Genomic DNA, 13,205 nt, shown 5'->3' on the forward strand with positions numbered 1-13,205 from the left:
GCCATTGTTTGCCGCCTGCTCCATTTCCCTATGAACAGTTACCAAATTACTACTTTGAACATCAGTTAATTCATTACTCGGTGGCGCTAACACACTGCTTTCATTTTCACTGTCATTTCTCAGTTTACTTTGGAGCCTAGTATTACGTTTTTCACACGCCATTATTGTCACAGTATTTCACACGACAACACAGAAAAACACAATTTGAAGATCAAAAATAAGAGAACACATTAAAATAGCACTGAAAATAATATCTAGTTAATGGCAGCTGCGAAATACTTGGTGCAAATCTACATGCATGCCACAACTGTTTTACTGTACAACAATGAAAGACTGCAACTACAAAGGAGATTCTCTCTACAGTTACGCGCTAGCAATAAACAAAATCTACACTAATTACACAAACTACAAGAAAAAATCAGAAGATTCCAGTGAGGTATCCTAGGCTAAGGGTCGACATATGAAACTTCCCCTTTGAACAATTCTACAGGACTGTGCTTAACCTGACACACAATATTTTTAGCGCAACGCAATCTGACTTTCAAAATTCCCTACTAAAGAATGGCCCTGACAAACATTAAACTATACCTTTCACAAATCACTTACCTCACAAAAATCTTCGCTGCTCAAGCTACTGCAGTACAGCGAGCGCCACTACTGCCAGCTAAATAGAAGATTCAAACTACTGAAGGCACTAACTACTGATAGGGATAGTTAGCAAATGAAAGATATTAATAGAGAGCAAACAATGTATTTACCTTAATATCATCACAAGTCATAATATATATCAGTTCATGACAAATTACAAAACTCCGCCATCTCTCTCCCCACATCCACCACTGCTGGCGGCTCACCTCCAACTGCGCAACGCTACGCGCTGTTCACAGCCAGCTGCCGCTGCCCAACACTACAATGGCAGACAACAATGCAAACTAGCGACAGACTGCACACAGCACAGCCAGTGATTTTCATATTGAGCGCTACGTAACGTTGCCAATAAGAAAACATAAACAGCCTACTTACAAGATAAGCAGTGTTAACATCTCACTTAGACAGTGAATTGACATCACTTAGTTCCAGTAAGATGGACGTAGAGAAATTATGGGCAAAGTTTAAGCAGATTGTAAATCATAGTCAGGAGAATTATGTGCCTAGTAAGTGGATTAAGGACTGGAAACACCCATCAAGGTTTAATAAAGAGACTCGGAAAACGCTGAGGAAGCAGAGGCTGTTGCACTCTCAATTCAAGAGAGATCGTGCAAATGACGGCGAGCAAAGGTTAATAGAGATTCGGGCGTCTGTGAAAAAGATCTATGCGCGAAGCATACAGTTACTACAAAAGATCTAGCAGAGAACCAGAGAAAGTTCTGGTCCTATGTGAGCTCGATGAGTGTGTCTAAGGCTACCATTCAGTCACTTGTCATTGAGTTTCATTTGACGGAAAACCAGAGCCTGGCAGATATTCTTAGGCGCTTGCAAAATGTCTAAGGAAATCTGGTGGTGAAAAAAGCACGGTGAGTCGTTGGCGAGGTGATTATCATCGCAACAAGGTCGCGCAAACATGTCCGATCTCCCACGTACCGGCAGATCGCACACAGCTGTGACTCCTCGTCATTCAAGATGTTTGACGGCAGCCACATTGAACGGAGATTATGTTGAAAACTTGGATTTTGTAACCAAAAGAGTGGGGCATAATATGGTATGCCGGAATTCTGAATAAAAATGACCTCTTTCAGAAAAAAATGTGTTGCATTACTTATTGAACGCCCCTCGTGTATCATTAAACGCCTAAGACGCTGTAATACCAGTTGCAGATTACCTTTGAAACGGATTCCTGCAGCAACAATAGAATATCAGTGTTTCATATAATTATTGATCGAATCTAAAAATTTAAAATGCAGTCATAATCTGCAGATTAAGAAGTACAATATTAGTTAAATGCATTACAGTTAAAAACTGTGTGTAGGTTTTAGGCAAGATAACTCATGGCGTTCAAATTGCACAGACTACAAGGTGCGACAATAAAGTAATGAGACTGATTTTCTTTGCAAGATGTGGCAACCCTGCAGGCTTGCATAGGCACAATATCTTTGACATTGGTCTATAAGCTACTTCTAGTCCAAGTGGCACATCGGTGCAACTGCTCAGTCGTGAGTTGTGCTGTAATAAGTTAACATGTGTTTGTCTCTCTCGTCACAAAAATGGAACCGCATAATATTGCGCAACGGTATGCCATTTCTTTTTGCGTTAAATTGGGTGAAAACGCGACGAGAACTTACGGTAAGCTTCAGAAGCCTTTTGGAGAGGAGTTTATGTCAAGAGCTCAAGTTTTTCGTTGGCGTAAAATGTTTAGTGAAGGCAGAACGAATGTTGAAGACGAAGACCGCAGTGGACGACCAGCAACCTCACAGACAGATGTCAACTTGGCCAGGGTGCGTGAACTCGTACGATCTGATCGAAGATTATCCGTGAAAAAGATTCCAGAAGAACTGAACATAGTCGAGAAACGGTTCGTCTAATAATAACTGAAAGTGGCATATGATGAAAGATTTGTGCAAAAATGGTCCCCAAAAATCTCACACCACAACAGCGAGAAACACAGAAAAATGAGGCAGTCGATCTGTTAGAGCAAACGGAAATCAATCCAGAGTTGTTGAGTCGTGTTATCACTGGTGATGAAAGTTGGTTTTTTCAGTACGTTCCAGAAACAAAACGCCAAAGTTCGCAATGCTGCTCAAAGCGACCACCCAGACCAAAAAAGCTCGCATATCAAAGTCAAAAGTGAAATGCATGCTTGTATGCTTCTTTGGATCCAAGGGAATTGTTCATAAAGAGTGGATGCCTCCTGGACAAACAGTTAACCAATATAACTACAAAGAAATTTTAGAAAGACTTCGTAAAAGAGTTCTTCCTTTCCGTGTCAACATTGCTGAAAATTCGATTCTTCATCACGATAATGCGCCATCTCATACTGCTCTGTCAGTACAGCAACTTTTAACCTCAAAACAAATTTCAGTACTACCACAGCCACCTTATTCGCTCCGTGCGACTGTTTTCTATTTGCAAGAGCCAAAACGGCGGTCAAGGGACACCATTTTCAAACAACACAAGATGTCCAAAAAGCTGTGACGAGGGTCTTGGAGAATATTAGAGAAGATGAGTTCCAGAAATGTTACCGTCAATGGCAGAAGCGCTGGAAAAAGTGTGTGCAATCAGAAGGGAACTACTTTGAAGGAGATAACACTAAACTTGACTAAAATGGTAAGCAACATTTTTTCACATCAGTCTCATTACTTTATTGTCGCACTTCGTATATTCATCCAGTAGCTAAAAATGGGAGCACTTTCCGACTTACAACAAATTTTACACATCATTTCAAACCTTTTCGAAACTTTTTCACGCTGACTACACCCACAAAATAATGAAAGGAAAGAAGTTCGTCGACACTATATTTCCGCTTTTCATGTTTTGCGTCTTCAGCACCAGGCATGACGTCTTAATTTATTACCTCTTCATTACTAATTACACTGAAGAGCCAAAGAAACTGGTACACCTGCCTAATATCGTTTAGGGCCCCGATGGAAACGCAGAAGTGCTGCAATACGACGTGTCATGGACTCGACTAATGTCTGAAGTAGTGCTGGAGGGAACTGACACCATGAATCCTGCAGGGCTGTCCATAAATCCGTAAGAATATGAGGGGGTGGAGATGTCTTCTGAACAGCTAGTTACAAGGCATCCCAGATATGCTCAATAATGTTAATGTCTGGGGAGAGTGATGGCCAACGGAAGTGTAATAACTCAGAAATGTGTTCCTGGAGTCACTCTGTAGCAATTCTGGACATGTGGGATGTCGCATTGTCCTGCTGGAATTGACCAAGGCTGTCGGAATGCACAATGGACGTGAATGGATGCAGCTGATCAGACGGGATGCTTACGTACGTGTCATCTATCATAGTCGTATCTAGACTATCAGGGGTCGCATATCACTCCAGCTGCACACGCCCACACCATTACAGAGCCTCTACCATCTTGAACAGTCCCCCCTGCTGTCATGCACGGTCCATAGATTCATGAGGCTGTCTCCACACCCGAACACGTCAATCTGCTCGGTTCAATTTGAAACGAGACTCTTTTCACCAGGCAACATATTTCCAGTCATCAACAGTGCAATGTCGGTGTTGATGGGCCCAGGCGAGGCGTAAAGCTTTTTTGTCGTGCAATAATTAAGGGTACACGATTTGGCCTTCGGCTCCGAGAGCCCATATCCATGACGTTTCGTTGAATGGTTCGCCCGCTCACCCTTTTTGATGGCCCAGTATTGAAATCTACAGCAATTTTCTGAAGGGTTTCACTTCCATCACGTTGAACGATTCTCTCCAGTCGTCGTTGGTCCCGTTATTGCAGGATATTTTTCCGGCCGCAGTGATGTCGGAGATTTGATGTTTTAGACCTACCGGAAGCCTGATATTCACGGCACACTCGTGAAATGGTCGTACGGGAAAATCCCCACTTCATCGCTACCTCGGAGGTGCTGTGTCCCGTCGCTCATGCACCGACTGTAACACCTCGTTCACGCTCATTTCATTCTTGATAACCTGCCATTGTAGCAGCAGTAACCGATGTAACAACTGCACCAGAGACTTGTTGTGTTATGTAGGCGTTGCCGACCGCAGCGCCGTATTCTACCCGTTTACATACTTCTGTATTTGAATACGAAAAAATGGCTCTGAGCACTATGGGACTTAACATCTGTGGTCATCAGTCCCCTAGAACTTAGAACTACTTAAACCTAACGAACCTAATGACATCACACACATCCATGCCCGAGGCAGGATTCGAACCTGCGACCGTAGCAGTCGCGCGGTTCCGGACTGAGCGCCTAGAACCGCTAGACCACCGCGGCCGGCATTTGAATACGCATGCCTATACCAGTTTCTTTAGCGCATCAGTGTATATTTCCAACACATTCTGCAGACAGTTTCCACATACATCATTTAATATACCTACAAAGTTATATGACTGTACAACACGTTGTTCAGGAGATATGATGTCATAAACACTGGCATGCGTGGAAAAACGCTTTTCTTAAATAGGAGCGCAAATGTTCGATTTGTAAAAAATCATGCATTGGAAATTACTGCTTAACATCTGTCTTACCATTCGTTTATCTGTGCCAGATGTATAGGTTTACGGATCTGTATCGCTGACGTCTGTCTGTTGCAATGTTATAGAACCTTGGCGTTCGCGTGCGCTGAAGTTTCAGAGATTAGGCAACTTACATGTGGCGATCAACGTGCATTCAGCAACCTCCGGTCTTGAGAAACTGAGCTCGCTTTAGACATTCATGAGATCAAGTAGGTTAAAAGCTACTACCTTGAATCTGACGTTCCTGACACGCACATCTTCGCTTGGAAAACAAAACTACATTTTTAATAAGATTGAACCTTAACCCCGCGGTCTGAGACCTCGCGGAAGACTAAAGTAAATAATACACTGATCTCATAATCCTGACACCTTACGAAGGAATAGCGGAATTTGGTGTGGGGGGAAAAAAATCAGACAGTAATTTCACACATTTTTACTTTCACTTTATAGTTTTCATTAATCCGTTGTACACAAGATATTACTATTCGCGCACTCTAAGAAACCTATCTGAGAGTGGGCTGATGGGGCAGCTGAATCGAATGATATCTATCGATGTCGAGAATATATTGATCGCTTCCAACATTAAATAGCAGGTCACGCGGAGTTCTGTGCGATGTCCCGAGTCAAGTCTCGCTGAAATGGTATTTACTGATTTGTCTCGCAGCAAACGCCGTGTTCTCTGCCGAAACATTCAGTACGGATCAACGTATTTTGATTACTATCGGTTCTGCTACTCCCGTCATACACCAAGAGTCTTTTTAGAGCGCAGGTGTAGTATATCAGTCGAAAGCACACTGTACCCAACGGCGTTTGTTGACAGTTGTGATATTATTCAACATGCTACAGGCGTAAGTGTGTTTTGAAATACTGGCATCCTTTAACCAGACAGCTTCGTAGTTTGTAATGATATTGGCAACGAAAAACTTCTTTCCGAGGGAAAACTTCGCGGGCCAGCACTGTAATAGCCTTCCGACAGTTTTATGTGCCTGGCGAATCGCGGTGCTGCGGGTTCTGCTTCGCTGGGCTTCTACTTACACATCTGGAAGGAAAAGTTCTTTCATAACAATCCACTATATTGACGTTATACCTCCGTCGTTTGTAAACCTTCAACATTCGTAAAACGTCTCCCCAGTGAGAAATTTCAGGTTTTCCGAGAGTACTGAGTAAATGGCGAAATTTCGGGCACGCAGTCACTTGCACATGTACTGACATCTTAGCTACGTATATTCCAGCCGCTTTCTATTTCTATCTGACGCTGTTACGTGAGCATAGACACTGCTATTTAATAATCAGTCAGTGAGAAGGTGAGGCGCAACCTGAAGTAAATCCCACTATGACAAAAAATAGACGTCGACGACAATGAAAGACTTCGTTGTTATTATCGTACGGTTTTCGTCGAATCTAACAACACAGCCAAGCAAAGTTAATCAAGAAATGTTGTCATCATTAAAAAAAGTTCAAATGGCTCTGAGCACTTTGGGACTTAACTTCTGAGTTCATTAGTCCCCTAGAACTTAGAACTACTTAAACCTAACTAACCTAAGGACATCACACACATCCATGCCCGAGGCAGGATTCGAACCTGCGACCGCAGCGGTCGCGCGGTTCCAGACTGTAGCGCCTAGAACCGCTCAGCCACCCCAGCCGACTGTCATCATTCAGGAGGCATAACGCCAGTAGGATGAGTGACACAGTAAAAACTATTTAGCCGCGCGGGGTAGCCGAGCGGTCAAGGCGCCTTGTCATGGTTCGCACGGCTCCTCCCACCCCCTCCCCCCACCCTCCCCCACCGTCGGAGGTTCGAGTCCTCCCTCGGGCGCGCGCGCGCGCGCGCGCGTGTGTGTGTGTGTGTGTGTGTGTCTGTTGTCCTTAGCGTAAGTTAGTTAGATTTAGTAGTGTATAAGCTTAGGGACTGATGACCTCAGCAGTTTGGTCCCATAGGATCTTACCACAAATTTCCAAAATATTCCAAAAACTATTTACATCTACGCAAACCACTACGAAGAGGATAACAGAGTATACTTTCCATTGTACAACTTAATAGGATCTCTTTCCGGACCATTTGCATATGCATCTACATCTACACACAAAATTCGCAGGCCGGATTATGGTGCGCGGCGGAGGGCACCTTGTACCACTACTAGTCATTTCTTTTCCTGTTCCAGTCGTGAATAGAGTGAGGGAAGGACGACTGTCTACATGCCTCCACTCTAGCCCTAGTTACTCTTATCCTTACGGTATCAGTAGAATCGCTCTGCAGTCGTCCACAAATACCGGTTCTCAAAATTTCTCAGTAGTGACCCACGAAAAGAATGTCGTCTTTCCTCCAGGGATTCCCAATTGAGTTAACGAAGCATCTTCCTAAGATTCGCGTGTTGATTCGACCTACCAGTACCAGTAACAAACCTAACAGGCCGACTCTGAATTTCTTCGATGTCTTTTTTTAATCCGATCTCGTAGGGATTACATACAACCGAGCAGTACTCAAGAATGGGTCGTACAAGTTTTCTATATTTATAGATGGACCACATTTTCCTAAGACTCTCCCAAAGAAACCAAGTCGATCATTCGCCGTCCCTACTACACTCCTTACGTGCTCGTTCTGTTTCATATCGCTTTGCTACGTTACGCCTACATATTTTATCGAAGGGACTGTGTCAAGCAGCACAGAACTAACGCTGCACTCGAAATTACGGGATTGTTTTTCCACTCATCTCCATTAACTTACATTTTTCTGCTTTCAGAGAGATCTGCCAATCATCACACCAACTAGAAATTTTGTCAAATCGTCTTGTATCCCCTCACAGTCACTGAACGACGATACCCACCCGTATACCATAGCATCATCGACAAACAGTCGCAGATTGCTGCTCACCCTGTCCGTCAGATCATTTATGTATATTTATGGCAGCGGTCCTGTCACACTTCCTTTTGGGCTCGACAGTACCGTTATCTCTGAGGAACACTCGCCGTTAACCCATTATTGGCCATTGTCCCATTTTTGGGACGCGTATATTTTACTTATTTCTACGTAATCAATGGAGCTTTTAGCCTTTATTGTTGCACCTGTAGGTTCAACTAACTGCTATAATGCCTGTAAATGTAAAATAAATAACTTTTTTCTAAGTACTTCACGTCAGGAAAATTATAAACTTGCCGATTTTTTGTTCTCGCACTTGGCAGCACTGTATGTCTGCTGGTAGTTCCTGGACGACAGTGAGCTGTGATTTAGTTGTCTGGGCGTGTTTGTTATGAACATATGGATGACCATGTGAGATTAAGTATACTTCAGATTTTTTCAAGTAAGTGGAATATCGATATATTTTATGCGTCCCAATAATGGGACAATGGCATGTTACACTGTCATTTATTGTTCATGTGCCCTATTCTTGTATACACGTATTATACAGAGAATAATTGCATTTTACGTTCTTTATATCTGCTTTTTTTCATGTTCAATTCGAATTTTAAGATTCCAACAGGATAAAAACATGCCGCGTGGACTTACACTTGAAGAAATTCTAGCAGAACTAGGGAACCATCAAGAGAGTGACGATGAAGATAAAGACGTAGAATTGGCGATTATTCCACCCGATGCAGATGTAATAACAGATGAAGAAGACAGTGACAAAAATGTATTGAACAATGAGTCTGTTGTACAAGATGTAGCCGGTACATTAGAGAGAAGCTCTCACTTTTGGATGTCCGACAGAGAATAGTGATGTTTTACCTATCAAAGAAAACAGGATCAGTACCAAAACACAGAGGACCACAAGGAAGCAAACTGATGGGAGGACGGGTGAGCACAGATGTACGACTAGTTCCAGGAAATCATTTCATTGTGTCAAGTAAAACACAGAAGAGATGTGCTTACTACAAGAAAAAAAACAAAAATTTGTGATAGGTGCAATGTTGGTGTACACGACAAGTGTTTAGCTTCATTTCATACTGAATAGAGATTCAATATATTAAAATATTCTTTATTTATTGTTTGTGTTGTTTCTTACAAAATTATGCATGGAGAATAAGGTTGTGAATTTGGATAGCGCATTTGGCCAATGTCCCAAAAATGGGACGGTCTGTAGTTTTTGTTCTAATAAACTGAATATTTTCAAAACAACTTTTAATTCAATTATTCACTCAATGTAACGTATTTATGTATAAAAGTTTGCAAAAAATGATCTGATAGAGTTTTGGCCAGTAATGGGTTAAGTTCAATGTACTGGTTACTGGGTTCAGTCTATAAGAAGACCTCGGGCCACTCACACATCTCGGAATCCACTCCGTATGCTCGTAGCTTCGTTAACAGTGTGCAGTGGGGCATCGTGTCAAATACTTTTCAAAAATCTAGAAATAAGGAATATGCCTATTGCCCTTCGTCCATTGATTCAAAGGATATCATGTGAGGTAAGAGCAAACTGAGATTCGCATGAGCAATGCTGGGATCAGTCTTCATGATAATTCCTTTACATTTGGTCGTGTGAACCCCAATGGTGGGTATAATAAGAGCACCCACGCACCATCTGGCGGAACACTTGATTTAATTTTGAGCCCGTTGGTTGCAAAATGTGAGCATCGCATCGAGAACTCGGCTCAGTTCGTGGAACGTCTATGGAAATTCAGATTGGCCAGCGTTGTCTCACTTTTCACCAGAGTTCCTTTCAAGGTGTCGCTGACACTTATTGAAAAGAAATTCGGCCCCCATTAACCAAACTTCTCAGTTTTCGTTTTGACGGACGTTTTATGAACAGTCTAGAGGTCTAGAAGGGCTTCTGCGAAGTTTGGAAGGTAGGAGACGAGGTACTGGCGGAAATGAAGCTGTGGGGACGGGGCGTGAGCCGTGCTTGGGTAGCTCAGATGGTAGAGCACTTGCCCGCGAAAGGCAAAGGTTCCGAGTTCGAGTCTCGGTCCGGCACACAGTTTTAGTCTGCCAGGAAGTTTCAGTCTAGGGGTCAGTCATCTGTCGCCTGTGGTGGCCGAAATGTTCATGAAAGACTCTGAGAACAAGGCACTACACTTAGCACCATTAAAACCGACAGTCTTTTACAGGTATGTTGATGATACGTTAGTCATTTGAATTCACGAAAAAGATGAGCTTCAAGATTTCATGCTACACCTAAACTCTATTCACAATGAAATTCAGTTCACCGTGGATATCCGACGAAGAAGCCTAAAAGCCGGCCGGAGTGGCCGAGCGGTTCTAGGCGCTACAGTCTGGAACCTCGCGACCGCTACGGTCGCAGGTTCGAATCCTGCCTCGGGCATGGATGTGTGTGATGTCCTTAGGTTAGTTAGGTTTAAGTAGTTCTAAGTTCTAGGGGACTGATGACCAAAGCAGTTAAGTCCCATAGTGCTCAGAGCCATTTGAACCATTTTTGAAGCCTATAATCGGAACTTGACCGCCTCAGGAATGTGTTCCAGAAAATCGGCTATAATGACCACCAAATTCAACGCGCTTTCGAGCAAAATACCATACTACAGCTATACCCGTCGAAGACCAACCGAAAACAATAGCCTACATTTCATACACTGCAACTATCTGGAAATATCGGTGGAATTTTACGACGACAGAATATGAAATGTGTGTACCGCCAGCCAGCAAAGACCAAATCCCTTTTAGGAACAGTAAAATACGACCTGTGACTCCGGATATGTGGTGTGTATTACATACCATGCGAGTGCGGGAAAACATAGGCCACACTAACCATTCGCACAACTGAAGAAATTTGCACGGAATTCAAACGGCACACCGACCTCCAGCAGCCCACAAAATCAACAAGTTGAGAATATTGCCTTCAAACCAACCACAAAATGAAATACGAAAATACAAAAATCTGTACAACGCATCCCACTATTGGGACTGAGTGTACAAGGAGGCTATCGAAATCCGGCTAATGAGAACTCATCAACAAGGACACTTAGCCAAGCGTGGTCTCCGACATCGAAAATCATTACCGCGGTCGGCATACAGCGCGCGCACACACACACACACACACACACACACACACACACACACATATATATATATATATATATATATATATATATATATATATATATATGTGTGTGTGTGTGTTACGCGCTTGTTATGTGTTACAAAAAGGTACGGCCAAACTTTCAGGAAACATTCCTCCCACACAAAGAAAGAAAATATGTTATGTGGACACCTGTCCGGAAACGCTTACTTTCCATGTTAGAGCTCATTTTATTACTTCTCTTCAAATCACATTAATCATGGAATGGAAACACACAGCAACAGTTATGCTTGATATGTTACACGAGATTGCTGAAAAGACTGGGCTAAAAATATCCTACGAAAAAACCAAGTATATAGAACACAAACATAATACAGAAAAGTTTATGAAAACAAAGTATGGAAAAATTAAAAGAGTTGATAGATTCAAATACCTGGGGGAGTGGATCCAAGCCAATGGACTGGATAACACAACAAATAAAGAAAGAATAAAAAAAGTTGGAATTTGCATATAAATTAACACAAAACTACTACAGTAAGAAATCAATATCCATACAAGCAAAGATTAATCATTATAATTCAGTTATTAGGACGCAAGCAACATATGGATCAGAGTGCCTAACACTGAATAAGAAAGGCGAATTAAGAGAACTAGAAGAAAGAGAGAGAAAAATATTAAGAAAAATTCTAGGTCCTGAGAAAAACAAGGAAAACAGGTGGATTAAAAGGAGAAATGAAGACCTATACAAAAATACAGAAAAGATCACAGACACAATGAGGAAGAGACGGCTAAAATTTTATGGACATTTAAAAAGAATGGAAGAAACACGAATTACAAAGAAAATTTTTAATTACGTTAGTGAGCTGAAAAACACCGTAGGATGGATAGAAGCAGTAAAGAAAGACGCCAACAAAATAGGTGCTATAGAAGAAATAATACGTGACAGGAATAACTTTAGGCTACTTATAGAAAACGCAAACTATGAAGAAGATGCGCCAAAACCTCGACCCAAGAGAGTGTGGACAGATGAGCAGAGACGAGCAGTTGGCGAGAAAATGAAGAAGTACTGGGAAGAACGGAAGAAAAAGAAACACCATAAGTCTTAAGTTGTATGCGGTCCATAGCTGGCCAAATTCATAATTATATATATATATATATATATATATATATATATATATATATATATATATATATATATAGGGTGTTACAAAAAGGTACGGCCAAACTTTCAGGAAGCATTCCTCCCACACAAAGAAAGAAAATATGTTATGTGGACATCTGTCCGGAAACGCTTACTTTCCATGTTAGAGCTCATTTTATTACTTCTCTTCAAATCACATTAATCATGGAATGGAAACACACAGCAACAGAACGTATCAGCGTGACTTCAAACACTTTGTTACAGGAAATGTTCAAAATGTCCTCGGTTAGTGAGGATACGTGCATCCACCTTCCGTCGCATGGAATCCCTGATGCGCTAATGCAGCCCTGGAGAATGGCGTATTGTATCACAGCCGTCCACAATACGACCACGAAGAGTCTCTACGTTTGGTACCGGGGTTGCGTAGACAAGAGCTTTTAAATGTCCCCATAAATGAAAGTCAAGAGGGTTGAGGTCAGGAGAGCGTGGAGGCCATGGAATCGGTCCGCCTCTACCAATCCATCGGTTACAGAATCTGTTGTTGAGAAGCGTACGAACACTTCGACTGAAATGTGCAGGAGCTCCATCGTGAGTGAACCACATGTTGTGTCGTACTTGTAAAGGCACATGTTCTAGCAGCACAGGTAGAGTATCCCGTATGAAATCATGATAACGTGCTCCATTGAGCGTAGGTGGAAGAACATGGGGCCCAATCAAGACATCACCAACAATGCCTGCCCAAACGTTCACAGAAAATCTGTGTTGAAGACGTGATTGCACAATTGTGTGCGGATTCTCGTCAGCCCACACATGTTGATTGTGAAAATTTACGATTTGATCACGTTGGAATGAAGTCTCATCCGTAAAGAGAACACTTGCACTGAAATGAGGATTGACACATTGTTGGATGAACCATTCGCAGAAGTGTACCCGTGGAGGCC

This window comes from Schistocerca americana, chromosome 6, assembly GCF_021461395.2.
Source record: "Schistocerca americana isolate TAMUIC-IGC-003095 chromosome 6, iqSchAmer2.1, whole genome shotgun sequence".
NCBI classification, from domain to species: domain Eukaryota; kingdom Metazoa; phylum Arthropoda; class Insecta; order Orthoptera; family Acrididae; genus Schistocerca; species Schistocerca americana.